Source organism: Molossus molossus, unplaced genomic scaffold (assembly GCF_014108415.1).
Source record: "Molossus molossus isolate mMolMol1 unplaced genomic scaffold, mMolMol1.p scaffold_m16_p_10, whole genome shotgun sequence".
NCBI classification, from domain to species: domain Eukaryota; kingdom Metazoa; phylum Chordata; class Mammalia; order Chiroptera; family Molossidae; genus Molossus; species Molossus molossus.
In genome coordinates this window covers 102,889,076-102,903,302 of record NW_023425345.1, presented here as the reverse complement: position 1 = coordinate 102,903,302, position 14,227 = coordinate 102,889,076, and positions in this window count along the sequence as shown.

Genomic DNA, 14,227 nt, shown 5'->3' with positions numbered 1-14,227 from the left:
AATAAGAGACGGCATTAAGGTGTGGCTGGTACATATGACCACACAGGTTGGTGCAGTTCCCTGGGCCCCCGTCTCTGCCCTCCTAGGCCTGCAGGACAGAGCAGTTACTGGACCGCAGAAGAAGCACCATGCAGAGAGGCCCTGATGGGCGCAGCTTTCTGCAGGACCACAGCCAGCCGGGTGTAGGGAAGGGAAAGTTCCTTTTCCTCGTCTCGTCTGGGGCAGGGCCCTATAATGAAATTGACAAAGACTGATCAGTAAGAAGAAAACAAACAGAACCCGGAACCTCAGAGACGAGGTGCTCAGAGGAGTGGTTAGAATGAGCATCATACAGCATCTTCACAAAACAGACATGACAAGATGAAAGAAAGGACTTGGAGTGTCTAGGGCGGCAGATCATGAGAAGATAAGTGTAGGGGAAACCACGTTGGTGGATGAAGGCTAGTTTAGCAAGGTCTTTCTGTAAATTCTCTGGAGGTGTCTGCACTGATAAGGACCCAGAGTCACCTCAGGTGATTGACTTCTGTCCTGGAGAGGGGTGACACCTTGAAATGTATGTCCTGCTTTTAGGCAAATAGAGGGAGAGCAGAGTGCTGTTCTTGGATATGCTTCTTCTCATTGCCTTTAGCCCAAAATAATCCCTATGCCATGTTTGGGGTGGTGGAGAGGCTGTGTGGGTGGTTAGTCTAGCTTCAGGGAATCTGAGGGTTTGTCAGTTTCCCCATCACATGAATCTCTTCCTTCTTTAAGATCAAGTGCCTCAGGGAGCAGTTAAAAGTGGTCGATGTCTTTTTTTTTTTTTTTTAATTTGATGTTTTTATTGAGAGAGAGAGAAACATTGATGTGAAAGAGAAATGTTGATGGGCTGCCTCCTGCACGCCCCCTTCTGGGATCAAGCCTGCAACCCAGATATGTGCACTGACCAGGAATCAAACCTGCGACCTTTTGGGTCATGTGACAAAGCTCAACCCAGCCACACCAGCCAGGGTGCCAGTGTCTTTTTTATTCTGCTTGTGGGGTTTTGGGACGTGCTACTGGGCAGTAGAGGCCTAAAGAGGTCATTCCTCTATTCCCAGCCCCCAGCAGGACCAGGGACCTGGACAGGCCCCCCAGGGTGACCGTAAAGGAGGAGCCATGAGCCCAGTCTCCGGACACAGGCGTGCGCCAGCAGGCTTTCCTGAGCTGCAGGTAGGAAGCAGCTGACTGAGGCCAAAGGCCTGTTCACAGCAGGTGCGCTGGGCCACCTGCTCGGGGCACAGCCTCTGAGGGTGCGATATTCGGAGCCTGTGAAGCTTTAAAAGAATCTCCAAAAAATGGGAAAAAACCCCAAAGGAAAGCACCAATAGATATGATTCCATAATAACACAAAACAGGATTCCTGGGTCAGAAATTGACCCCTAACAGATAGTTTTGCTCTATTAGAACAATGTGTGAAATTATATGAAGAGCATTTTTAAAAAGCAGAGAAATGTTAATTAAACTAAATGTCATTTTTATCTGCTGAAACATTTAACTAAAGCCCTAAGCAATTGTGAGGATTACAGAGATCCACACTCCCATGTCCAACTGGTTCAAGGTAAAAAGTTAAAACCTTTCTGGAAAACCTTCTGGCAACTTTGCAGCAAAAGCCTCTAAAATATTGATTCCATTTGCCTCAGTATCTCCAACTCCTACAGAAAACACTTTTTATTATTATTATTATTATTTTTTTTTATCCTCACCCGAGGACATTTTTCCATTTTTTTGTTCAGGTAGAGTGGGAGGGAGAGAGAGGAACAGAGACAGAGAGAGAAACATCGATGTGAAAGGGACACATCGAGTGGCTGCCACCCACACAACCCAACCAGGGCCAGGGACAAACTGCAACCGAGGTACATGCCCTTAGCGGGAACCGAACCCGGGTCTCTCAGGACTGCAGGCTGACGCTCTAACCGCTGAGCCAAACCGGCCAGGGCCAGAAAACACTTTTTAAATGCAGGCAAATATGATAAAAACATATTCCTTGTACTTTTTTATGATATAAGAGTAAATGGGAGGGGGAATAAATGGAAATTTCCAAGAATCTAAGTGTTATTTGAATTATGGGAGAGCCCTAATTAATGAAATATTAATGCCTTTCCTAAAAATGATGTAGATAATTTTTTTAAAAAATGTCTTTATTGATTTTTTAGAGAGAAAGGAAGGCAGAGTGAGAGAGATAAAAACATCAATGTGAGACACATCAATCAGCTTCCTCCTCCACGTCCCCTACTGCGGTTTGAGCCCTAAACCCCGGGCATGTGCCCTGACTGGGAATCAAAACCAGGACCTCACAGTCCATGGGACGATGCTCAATCCACTGAGCCACACTGGCCGGGGGGATGTAGAGAATGTTTAGTGTCATTAAAATAAAAGATGAGGATGGAGAATTGCGTGCACGACAGGATTTCATCTGTGAGTACATGTAATTTCTTACAAAGGGAACAACAGAGGTAGAGGGGCCATAAAAGCAGGAGTGGGACCAGTTTGCGGGAGAGAGAGACTGAAATGGTTACTGAGCGTATCAGTTAGCTTTGCTGCCGAACAAACAGCGGGCAGCAATAAGCCTTTATTGCTCCTGTTCTGGGGCACAGACTCTGGCCTTACTCTCTCCAGAAGTTCTGGTTGTCTGGGGTTCGCCTGTGCCCCAGCTCTGTTATGGACTTGCCTGGGATGCTGTATCAGAGGCAACTGCGCCCCGAGTCCCTCCTCCTCGTCCCGGGGCCAGTGGGCTGGCCGGGTCACGTCCTTCTCACAGTGGTGGCAGAATCACAAAAGGCCTTTTGAGGCTCAGGCGAAGGACTGGCATAGGGTGACATCTGCCTGTCCCGATAGCCAAAGCAAATCAGGTGGTGGAGCCCAGTGTAAAAGGTGAGAAAAAGTCCCTCTGCCCCCACCCTCCAGAGGGCCCTGCAAGAAAACAGAGCAAGGCACTAGCATGAAGGGGAGAAGGGGGACCCTCAGGGCACCTTCCTCAGTGGTCTTGATGATATTAACACACTCATTCCCCGGCCAGCTAGAACAGGGACAGAATTGTTTCCTCATGTCTCAACCCACGTGATTTTAGTAAGTTAGCAGCTTGACTATAGTGATTCCATTTGATTTCCTCACTCTCTTCCTCAAGAGACACAGATGAAGCAGAGAAAGGAGATCTCTCCCTAAGCTCCCTGTCCCTTCCCACCAGTGTTTACAGGAGACGAGGGGTGAGGGAGCGGGGCACTCAGATGCTTCTGACCCAGAACCCCACTCCAGGAACTGACGCCACTTCAGCAGGGCCTCCCAGAGGCCGGTGCAATGGCAAAATGCACACCTAATACAGGCACCCGTGGAAATGTGTGTGCAAAAAGCACCGTCTACTACTGGATGCTGTCAGACAAGACTTAGAGTTTCTACATCTGTATTTCGTCACTTCTCCCTTATGTTTGCCACCTGCTTGCCTCTCCAAGCTCCGTCCCAGGTTAATTCCCTCACAAGTTCCTGTAAACGCCCCACAGCTCGGTCCACCTGCAATCCATCTGTCTCATCGCTCTCCTCTTGACATCTTTTTGTTTCTAGATTTCCCTTTTTCTCCATAATGTCCTGGTCTCACCTTATGGGTTCCAGTCCTTCTTCCGTCTCCTTCACACTTTAGACACGCTTACCTGACAGCTGTGCTCAGAGCTCACGGTGCTCTCAAGTCTCTCGAGTCTCTCGAGTGTATTTTCGTCGTGTCTGTTGGCCTTCACGCTGTTGGGTTTCCCTCTGTTTTGTGTTTGTGTCTGAGTTGTGTCCAGTGGGGCTGTCCCCTGCCTGAGCAGGCCGCCCGCCCGTGGGGCCATTGAGGTCGTCTCCGCTCACACACAGTGCGCCGCGTGGGCTTCCACCCTCTCGTGGGCGGCGTCCTGGCCTCCTGCAGGGGCTGCAGAGCCTCCTGGTTCCAGTTTCTCCTGTCAGTTCTGTTCCAGCCTCAATCCTGAGCAAGGTGCCTGCTCAGCTGAGGGCCACGTGCTGAAGCCAAATGCAGGTTTTTCATTCCAGTTAAGGGAAAGGACGGACACTTCCTGGCTCCAGACTTGATTCAGGCAACTCTGGACCAACTCCCCCATCGCAGTTGCCTTGTGGCTCAGTGCCTGCCCACGGTGGGAATAAGGCCTCAGCCTCTAAGGAGAAATACCTGCGTGCCACGTGCCTCCAGCTCCCCACCCCTGACTCAGCGCTTCATCCCTGGCATGGGGAGAGTCCCCATTCAAACGTGGCTCTGCATCTGTGTGTGTATGTTATGTTGTGTTTCATGTATGGACAGCTGAGTTCACCACACAGTTGGACAGTGGATGAACTCACAGGGCCTAAATCAACACATTCACAAACCAACCCAGCAACATCCACGACATCCTACCAACTCCAGCGTGCTTCCCTCCTGCTTCACAACCCTAGCACACGACTTCCGTCTTCATGGTCACTTGTGGTCACAAGATGGCTGCTGGAAAGGTGGGAAGGTAAAAGGGCGGAGGCCAACTAAGTCAGCTCTCTTTTCAAAGAAGTTTCCAGAATCCATTCCTAACAACTTTCTTTTATATCTCATTGCCCAAAATTACTCACATGATCATCTCTATCTACAAAAGAATCGGAGAGGAGCAGTTTTTCACCTGTGCGCACTAACACTCCCAACAAATTGAGGGTTCTCTTCACAGGAAAACCTCAGCCATAATAGCCAAGACCAGCACACAAGGCCCTTCCTGGCCTGCTGTCCCCAGCTCCCACACCACCTCCACTTTTCCAGCATTATCTCATTCCATTTTTTCCTAACAAATTTCATGTTATCATTAAGCTAAGCTTTGATTACTTCCCATAGAAACCTGAGATTCCCCTTAGGGAATACTTGCCACTCATACTTCCTTGTTCCATTCTTAATAGACTGGAAATCCCCATGGAAGTTTACTAATGAGTCTCAGAACTGGACAATAGCTTGACACATGCTGGGTGCTCAATAAACCTTTACTTATGGATGGATGGATGGATGGATGGATGAATGGATGGATGAATAAACGGATGGATGAATGGATGGATGAATGGATGGGTAGATGGACTGACAGCTGGATGAATGTTCCCAATGCTCTCTCCTATCTCTGTGTTTTCGAACACGCTGTGCCTAGCATGCCTTTCTAATGTTGTCCACCCAGCTAATTACTATTCACCTGCTAAGATTCAGTTTTGATGTCCCTTCTTCCGGCAAGTCCTCCCTGACCACACCTGCCTGGCTTAGGTGTCCTGCTTATTGCTCCTGCAATCTCCACGGCAGCCTTCATTGTGCAGGATTGTGGGCCTGACTTTACTTGTCTTTAGGCTCTGTACTCTTTGAGAGCAGACCTGACTTCAGCTCTTGTCCAGCGCTGATCCCACTTCCTGTGATGAAGCAAGAGCTCTGGATTTTTAACGAAATTAGAATAAAACGGAAAATAATGAAGATCACATGCCCCTTGTTTCTAGAGAAAGATACGGCAGGTGGAAGACACTCTGGATGAGCTGAACGAGGAGTTCTTCCAGCTCACTGCTCGTGCCCTAGAGCTGCAGAGAGAAGAGGAGAAGCCAGGCCAACCAGCCCTAAGCAAGGGCAGTACATTCATGGTAAGCCCAGCAGACTATGCTCTCAGCCCCTGAGCTGTTCACAGTGAGGGACCCATGGGGTCACAGCCCCTTCCATAGAAAGGGTTGGGACCAGAACAACCAGTTCTGACAAGAAAGCCCATAAGCCGAAGTCTGGTTTTGCCTGTTTGGTTTGGCAAATGGGTCTAGAGACAGGGAAACACACTCAGTCCGCTTGGGCTTGCAGGCATCTAAGCACATTGATGGCCTGGAAAGATTGAGGGAGGGCATGAGAAGGGAGCAAAGAAAACAGCTCTTCCAGGTGCAGCCTGACTGCTCGCGCCTAGTTCTGGAACAAGGAGTGTCCACGAGAAGCATCTCCCATCTGGACTGCTCCCCGTCCTCCCTCAGGTCTCTGGAGCTGTTGACACAGGGAACACTGGAGGGGACAAAGACAAGAGTTAGAAGTAATCATTCTGTCATGTCTGTACTGAGCTCAATAAAACTTTATTTACTAAAACAGGCAGCTGACTGATGGGTCTCAGTTTGCCAGTTTAATTTTTCTAGATACTGCATTAAAGTACTATTTCTCTTCACCTGAGTTTTTTGGGAGGATACCCTGACTTTTGAGCCTGAGCCCAGTGCCCCCTCATCTTATCCTCATTTCCACCCTGCAGAGGTGGGTGATGCTCTGGGTAGTACAGGGGCGTGGGCAGGCACCACCTGTCACCAGGCTCCCAGAATGGGCATGTGCCAGGATGCCCATGTCACCAAGGAGTCCCCTTTTCGCAACCTGAGAGGCCGCCTACCACAGTTACTGTGGGAGTGGGGGCCCAGCGGGGGCGGGGGCAGGGAGAGCTGTGCTGCTCCCTGAGTTCAGAGAGTTCCATGGGAACATCATGCATGTCTGAGTCTTGATGTTGGGGGCGTCTGGAAAATTGGTTAGCCTTGGTTAAACTGACCTCAATCTTAAGACAAAAACAACAAGAAAGATACCTATGCACACAAACAATGGTGGGAAAATTTATCTTGTGCAAATAAGGCATGAAATACACAGATGCCCTTCCCAGCAGGGCTGCAGGAGCTGTGTCTCCTGAGGCCCAAAGGGTCCCTGAACTCTTGAACCCCCAAGGCTGGTTATCCTTGTGAAACCCAAATGCAGGTGCCAGCCTCCCCTGTTCTAGTCTCCACGCATCCAGCATTCCTCCCCTGAGCCCTGGCAGGGCCACAGCAGAAGACCCAGGTGCAGACACCTAGCATCAGGTCTACGAAGGGACTCAGATGATAGTGATTTGGTAACAATAAAGTAACAGTAAAACTTCATGCTTTAAGAGACATCATGTAAATATCCTTGCTATTAGGGAAGGAAAACACAGGAAGAGCTGAGGGGCTATAAAATGTGGCAAGATTTAATTATTCAATAATTGCTCCAAATTATTAAACATGACAATTGGGCAATGATATAATTAGTTGTTATTATGCATTAATGTGGCAACGTAAAATTAGGGGACACAATGTCTTTATTAGTGACTTGTGAGGTCAGTCCCTGGAACAACTTGCTGGCATCTTCCCAAGTGTTCAGATGGATATTGTTGCCTAGAAACTGTCAGGGTGACAACAGTCATACCAGGGTCACATAGAGGGTCCAGAGCAGAGGGAGCTCAGAACTCTCCGCGGTCACCTCTCCTCTTTCCATTTGTGTTCTTTTCAGATGGTTCCCAGCGTCTTCCCTTCTGTGTGGCAGGAAGACAGGCCTCACCCAGTGGAGGCAGGTGGCCCAGACGGAGGGCTTCCGGAAACCTGGGTCCTGAAGAGTGACCAGGCCCTGATGCTGAAGGTGAGGAGGGCCCACCTGGCTCAGAGGATTGAAGACCTGGAGTGGGAACTGTCCCTGCTCCTCCAGGTGGCAGATGGCAGCACATGTCCTGAGGAGACACTGAGTCACACAGGATGTTGGGGTGGCCATCTGTAGGAGTGCCTTGTTCACAGAGAACATGGCCAGGTGAACCTCCTCACTCCTGGTAGGAAGGAGTGGGTGTCTGAGGAGCTGCCCCAGCCAGGAGTGTGTGCCTGGATCTCCGACATGCTCAGACTTTTGTCAAAGCCTGGACCTTGGTTTGTGCTGATTTCTGTCTGTGATCCTTTGAGATGAAAATAAAGTCACACAAGTTGAGAAAATCAACGTGCATTCCCATCACTGAGTCCGTCCCTCAATCCCCTCCACAGGCTGCTGGCCAGCAGGTGCTGCGGTCCAGGCCACCTGCCTCCAAACACTTTACTTGGAGCACCTGGCTTCAGGGTGAGAAGGGCTTGGGGTGGGGACCGCTAGAACCGAGATGCAGGTGGGCATGGAGCTTCCATAACCTGCACTGCTGATCACAGCACGGAGGCATGTTCCCCTGGCGACCTCCTGGAGGACAGAGAGGCGGGCAGTGCCTTGGGGCCATATTGCGGGCCTCCAACACTGGAGGAGACATTCTGTTTCCCCGGGACAGCCTATGCTTCCCCGCCACCAGCTGTCACTCCAGTTGAAACTCCCTTCACCCTCTGAGACCTACCCCAGAAGCCACTGGCTCCAGGAAGCTCTTCCAACCCCATGCCCAATCTCTTCCTCTTTGAATCCTCATCGTGTCTTGTCTCTACCATTTGCCTGATTCCTCTGATTAGTTGTTGTGCCACATCCTATCCTTCCTTCTAGGATGTAAGTTCCTTAAAGGTAGAGTGTGTCACACACACACACACACACACACACACACACAGCTCAGCACACTGCTCTGTACCTATGGGGTCCCGGGTGACCCAGAAATGCTCCACAATGTAGCTGATGGTCCGGGGTACAAACACTGACCCTGAGGTCACACGGTCATGTTGGAGTCACTCCAGCACATGGGAAACTGAACAGAAAAGCAGCACAGGACTGAGTGCTAGCCGGGGGGACACGCAGGCTGGGGGAGGCACTCAGAGGCAGGGGGACGGAGCGGGAGTTCCGGGGCTGCAGGCCTGGGGACCACTTCAAGGAAGGGCTGAAACCCAAGCCTTTCGGAGTGTGAAATGCACATGGTTGGAAAGAGGCAAGGGGGGGGGGAGAACACCTCAGGTTAGTTAGGTGGCTAGAGAGGAAAGAGTAGGCAAGGTGTTGGCCCCAAAAGATCAGGGCAGAGTCTGTTTAAGAAGAGAAAACCACCCGGCTGGTGTGGCTCAGTGGTTGAGCAACGACCCATGCACCAAGAGGTTGCCGGTTCGATTCCCGGTCAGGACACATGCCCAGGTTGTGGGCCAAATCCTCAGTGGGGACGTGCAGGAGGAGGCCAATTGATGTTCTCTCCCATTGATGTTTCTATTTCTCTCTCCCTCTTCCTTCCTTTCTCTAAATTCAATAAAGAAAAAAAAAATTTTTAAAAGAAGAGAAAACCATGGCCCAGCCAGTGTGGCTCAGTGGTTGAGCATCCACCCATGTACCAAGAGGTCACTGGTTCAATTCTGGATCAGGGCATCTGCCCGGGTTGTGAGCTTGATCCCCAGCAGGGGGCATGCAGGAGGCAGCCGGTTGATGTTTCTCTCTCATTGATGTTTCTATCTCTCTCTCCCTCTCCCTTTCTCTCTCTCTAAAAAAAGTCAATAAAAACATATTTAAAAGAAAAGAAGAAAATCCACAGGAGGAAGCAGGGGTGGTGAGTGTCTTGAAGCCTCAGGGAAGCCTAGCTCCAGGGGCTCCCCTCCATTACCCAGCTAGAGCTCCTTGGCCCATGGCCAGGCCACAGAATCGTGTTCACCTCTTCTGATGGCCAGTGTAGAGTCGAGGCACCCAGCCCTTCCCAGCCCTCACAGCAGCCAGATGGAGCCTCACCTGGACTCCAAAACCTTGTCAGCTTGGTCAAAGTGTGCAGGCCCCTCCGTGGAGCGGTGCTCAGGCAGCGACTCCAGGGGTCTCAAGCACAAGTGTGTACAGGGCCTGGAGGAGCAGGCCTTCCCAGCGTCTCCTGGGTCTGTCAGTGTGTCCACCCCTGTCACGCCTCCCACACTTCAGGAGCTGCAACTGCAGTAAGGGGTATAAATCTCCGAGGTCTCTTCCACCCACGAGGCCCTGCAGTCAGAGCTCCAGGCCACTGAGGAGAAAGCAGCGGCCACGGGGGCCGCAGTCCTCGACGGGGTCCTCACTAGCGCACACAGTGAGACGAGCTGGCCTGCTGGCCACCAGCTGATTTTTCCTTTTCTGCCTGGTACACCCTTCTCCGAAATGTTCATCACTGTTCTCTGCAGCGGTGAGTGACCACTGTCCCGTTTAGTAGCGGCAAGTCCCTGGGCCAGGACAGAAAGAAGGTCACTCCTCACTCCAGCCCAAAAGAAAAGAAAAGCACCAGAGGTGCTATCCCACCCCCTCACCATGCCCAGCCTCCGGGCAGCTCTCTGTGTAGTTAATCTGCTTCCCAGGCTCTGAGAGGGGCCCTGCCTGTGGTCTGAGAGATCAGCCTGGAAGGAGCCAGCTGGAGGGCGTGGGAGGCCCTCCACCCAGACCTGAGCCCCACCACTGCTTGAGGGCCCGAAATCCACCTCCAGAGCAGCCAGGAATTTAGCAACTATGGAGCCCACCCTTCATTCAGAGGGAACCAAGGAGGGGGAGTGGCTGACCCAGGCTCTCACCATGCAGGGCTTTTGCACCAGGAGAGAACTGACCCCTGAAAAGCTCAGAGCCAGAGGTGGGCTCAGCACCTGACAAGCACCGTGTGATTAAAGAGGCCAGCGCACCTGCGTCTCTAACAAGTTCCAGGATGGATGCCAGGTGCTGGTCTGTGGACCTCAGTTTGAGTCCAAGGTCATAGGCCCTGGCAAGGAAAGTGAATATTATTTTAAGGTCATTAACCGGGAGAAAAACGTAGTCTGGGGGTCTCGAATTCCATTTGTTTCTGAATGTGAACTGCTAGTGAACACCTGGATCTAGTACAACCAGCTGTGTGTGGGCCTGGGTGCAGGAGAGCCCCTGGCTCGACCCGTCATGCTTGACTCCATACAAGCCCAACAGCCTGCACAATTGTTCCCACTGTCCCTTAGTAAGTGCTTTCTAAGTGCCAGCGCCTGAGCCAGTGCCTTAAAATATGCCATCTTGTTTAATCTCTGCAGGAAGCTTACCAGTTATGTGCGGAGGGTGGAGAAACACTGCTAAGTGACAGGGTTCCTGTTCAGACCCAGGATTCCTGTTCTGTCTGACACCAACACCATGTTCTTAACCACCACAGCTACAGGCCCGCCAGGGAATGTGCCGAACCCTACACATGGTGTGTAATGAGCAGCCCAGCAGGAGCCAGGGGTCTGTAGGAAGTCATCTTTGATTTGCCCTCGTTGCTTGGGCCAGTGTTTCCCATGCACGCTCCGCAGAAACCGAGGATCCGCCCTGGGCTGCTGTCAGAACGCAATAGGATTTACCTTCACTTCCTAAGTATAATTTCTTAAGTATTTCTAAAACTGAAAATTAAGAAAATACATTCAAAGATGCAATAGCCAACATACAAATCATTGAAAATCACCAAAGTTTTGACTTCAGCTACTAGGTTAGTGTGTTTGAATGTAGACTGAAATAAGTCTCTTGCCCACTCTAATTTTAAAATGTCCTTTTAAAATTAAAAAGCAAGACACTTTGGGACTGTATAATAGTTGATCCACATGAATATGGATTTTTCTCAATAATATGCCACCAAAAACATAGGTGAGTGAGGCGTTGGTGAAATCTGTTCATGAACGCCACCCAGGCCTCCTGTTTAAAACATTGGTATTTGGCCCTGGCCGGTTTGGCTCAGCGGTTAGAGCATCGGCCCATGGACCAGAGAGACCCCGGTTCGGTTCCCGCTAAGGGCACGTACCTCGGTTGCGGTTTGTCTCCTACCCTGGTTGGAGTCGTGGTGGTAGCCAGTTGATGTGTCTCTCTCACATCGATATTTCTCTTTCTCTTTTTTCCTCCCTCCCTCCCGCTCTATCTGAAGCTAAATGCAAAAATGGCCTTGGGTGAGGATTAAAAAAATTTTTTTTAATAAATAAATAAAACGTTCTATTTGGCAGCAGAGTGTCCTCATTCTCACTGGTTGCTTTAGAATAAGTTATTTTCATAAACTTGAACCCATAAAATACCTTTCACTACTAAAAGGTGGCTTTTTTTCCTACTTCATACACTGCCTCCTACTAAGCTTTTGTTGGCAATAAGACACCCCCACATAGAGGGGAGCTCCTGGGTCCTGTCTGAGCCCCAGGCCTGGAGCTGGCTCTGCGGGGACACACCCTGCCCCTCAGGGGAAGGCCTGGGCCTCAGCTACTTCTGTAAAGACGACCTGTCCATTCCCCTGCGTGGGCAGTGTCTCTGGGGAAAACACCTCAGCATTTCCCTGTTTGGAGGTGCTCCCAGCCTGGTCCACCCTTACTATAGAGGAGGCACAGTTCCAAAACTCAGCAGGGCCTGCGGCATGGCCCTGCCCCATCCCGCCCTGCATTCTTTTCTCCCAGTGTTTTTGACAACATTAACTCTTAGCACTGAGGTGACAAGGGCGAGCCTGCCCCTTCAGTCACTGCCAGGGTATCAGGAAGGTCAGGGGAGGAGGCAGAGCCATTCTTGGTGTGGGCAACCCCGGCAGCCCCTACAGGTGGCTTTACAAAGGGAGAGGACCTGCTACAGAGAGAGACAGGAAGGGCCCACTCTGTGAAAGATGCTTGTGCTCCAAGCTGGGCAATGGTCATGTTAACGAGGTGTCTGCATTGCACCCACAGATGAGGCTGGGACAAATGACAACTCCCCACAGCGTCCCAAGACTGTGGCGCCCTCAGCTGCAGGGCAGAGCTGCAGCCTGACCCCGGCTTACTGCTGGCTGTGCCACCTCCTGGCTGAGCAGAAAGGAGCAAGTGACTTAAACTCTCCGCACCCCAGTTTCCCTGTCAGTAAAACAAGGGTGATGCCCAAGGCCTGCGCTGCTAGAATTAGAAATACCATGCATTGAGCTTTCCATGTGCAGCTGCATTCCATAAATGGCAAACTGGTTGGTTTACCATTTTCATTGTGAGGAGGTCCTGCAATTGTTGGAAATGAGGGGTCCGACCCCTAACACGAAAGGCAGGCAGGGCCCTGAGCTGACTGCAGGTGCCAGGACAAGCGCTCTCTTCTCTTCCTTTCACACCTGGGAGCTCGAGGACCTTTATTTCCAGGCTCTCTCTCTCAGCTGTGGGTGAGGGTGTGTGCCAGCCTTCCACAGAGTTGCTTATCTCTGGCCAAAGGAAGACTAGCAAAGTCAAAAGCCAATTTTGCCTTAACTCAGCCTCATCCTGGAGCCAGGTCTTCTTTCTCGGGGGAGAAAATAAACAGACAGCTCTTAGGACCCAGGGATGTGTCCCCACCTTACAGGCAGTGGGGCAAGTGGTTCAACCCAGCTCTACCACTTACTAGCAGGGTGTCCCTGGACATGTTACTCAAACTTAAGTTTTGCTTTTTCACCTCTGAGATGTGGACAGTGACAGGACCTACCTCACAGGCTGGAGGTGAGACTACATGAGATGTGCAAAGCCATTGCAGCAGGACTCGGCACGCAGTACGTGCCAACAAATGTTAACTCTTACTATTTTATTTGGTCCATAATAAGAATTCAATTGGATAACCATTTTATCGAGAACATGCAGTATATAATAAGGCATTCTTCTAGACTCTGCAGATTGACATGAATGTAAAAACTACAACACTCAGTAGGTTGCAGTGACATAATTTTTTTTTTAAGTGCATGAAGTGCAGAGGAGAAAGAGTCCAAGAAGGAATCAGAAAAACCTTTGTAGACAGGTCGACACTGAAGCTGAACCTTGAGGCTGGGATTCTGTAGTTGGAGATGGTGGAAGGAAATGAACTTTTCCAGGCAAAGAGAGGGCATGAGCCAGGGCCTGGAGGCTGGGAAGGGGGCACGTTTGGGGAACCATGATTAGGTGCAGGGTAGGACATGTGCAGGTGTGCTGAGCAGGGCAGGAACTGCATCAAGGAGCAGCTTTGAGGCTGGGTTTTGTTCTTTACTGGGAGGTCTTTGGTGAGTCATTTAATATCTGATCTTCTGACTCCACAGGTATAAAATGGGTGATATACCACACCCACCTCCTGGGTTATTGCAAAGACTGAATGTTTGGCTGTGTCTAAGAAGCAATGTAGAAACTAGAGTATTATGCAAATACCAGCTGTCTCTGTGGGCCCTCCCAGGTGATGGAGCAGACAGGCCACCTTCTGGGCTCCATTGCAACATGGGGAGAGAAAACTGCCTGGGCTGATGAGCTGGGGGAATTTCCTGCTGCTGCTGGGTGCTCATCCATTGCTGTCACCCTGAACTCTGGTTCGGAACTCGAGGCAGAGCCGGGACATGCTGAGTTTGCAATCTGAATTCCCAGGCTGCTTAGAGATCTCGGTGTCAGTGTACACTTGTCTAGAAGACAGCAACACCCTGACAGAAACTTGGGTCAAGTGCTTTGGAGACAGGTGGGTTTCAAGTTTGGTTTCTCCTTATCCTTGGAACATATTTCAAAGAAAAAAGTTTCTATCAAAAGAATACTCCAGAGGAGCAAAGCCTTTCTTTTCCATTCTCCTGCACATTTGATTTGAGTTGCACAGGTTTTTATTAGTAATTGATAATAATCATTGATT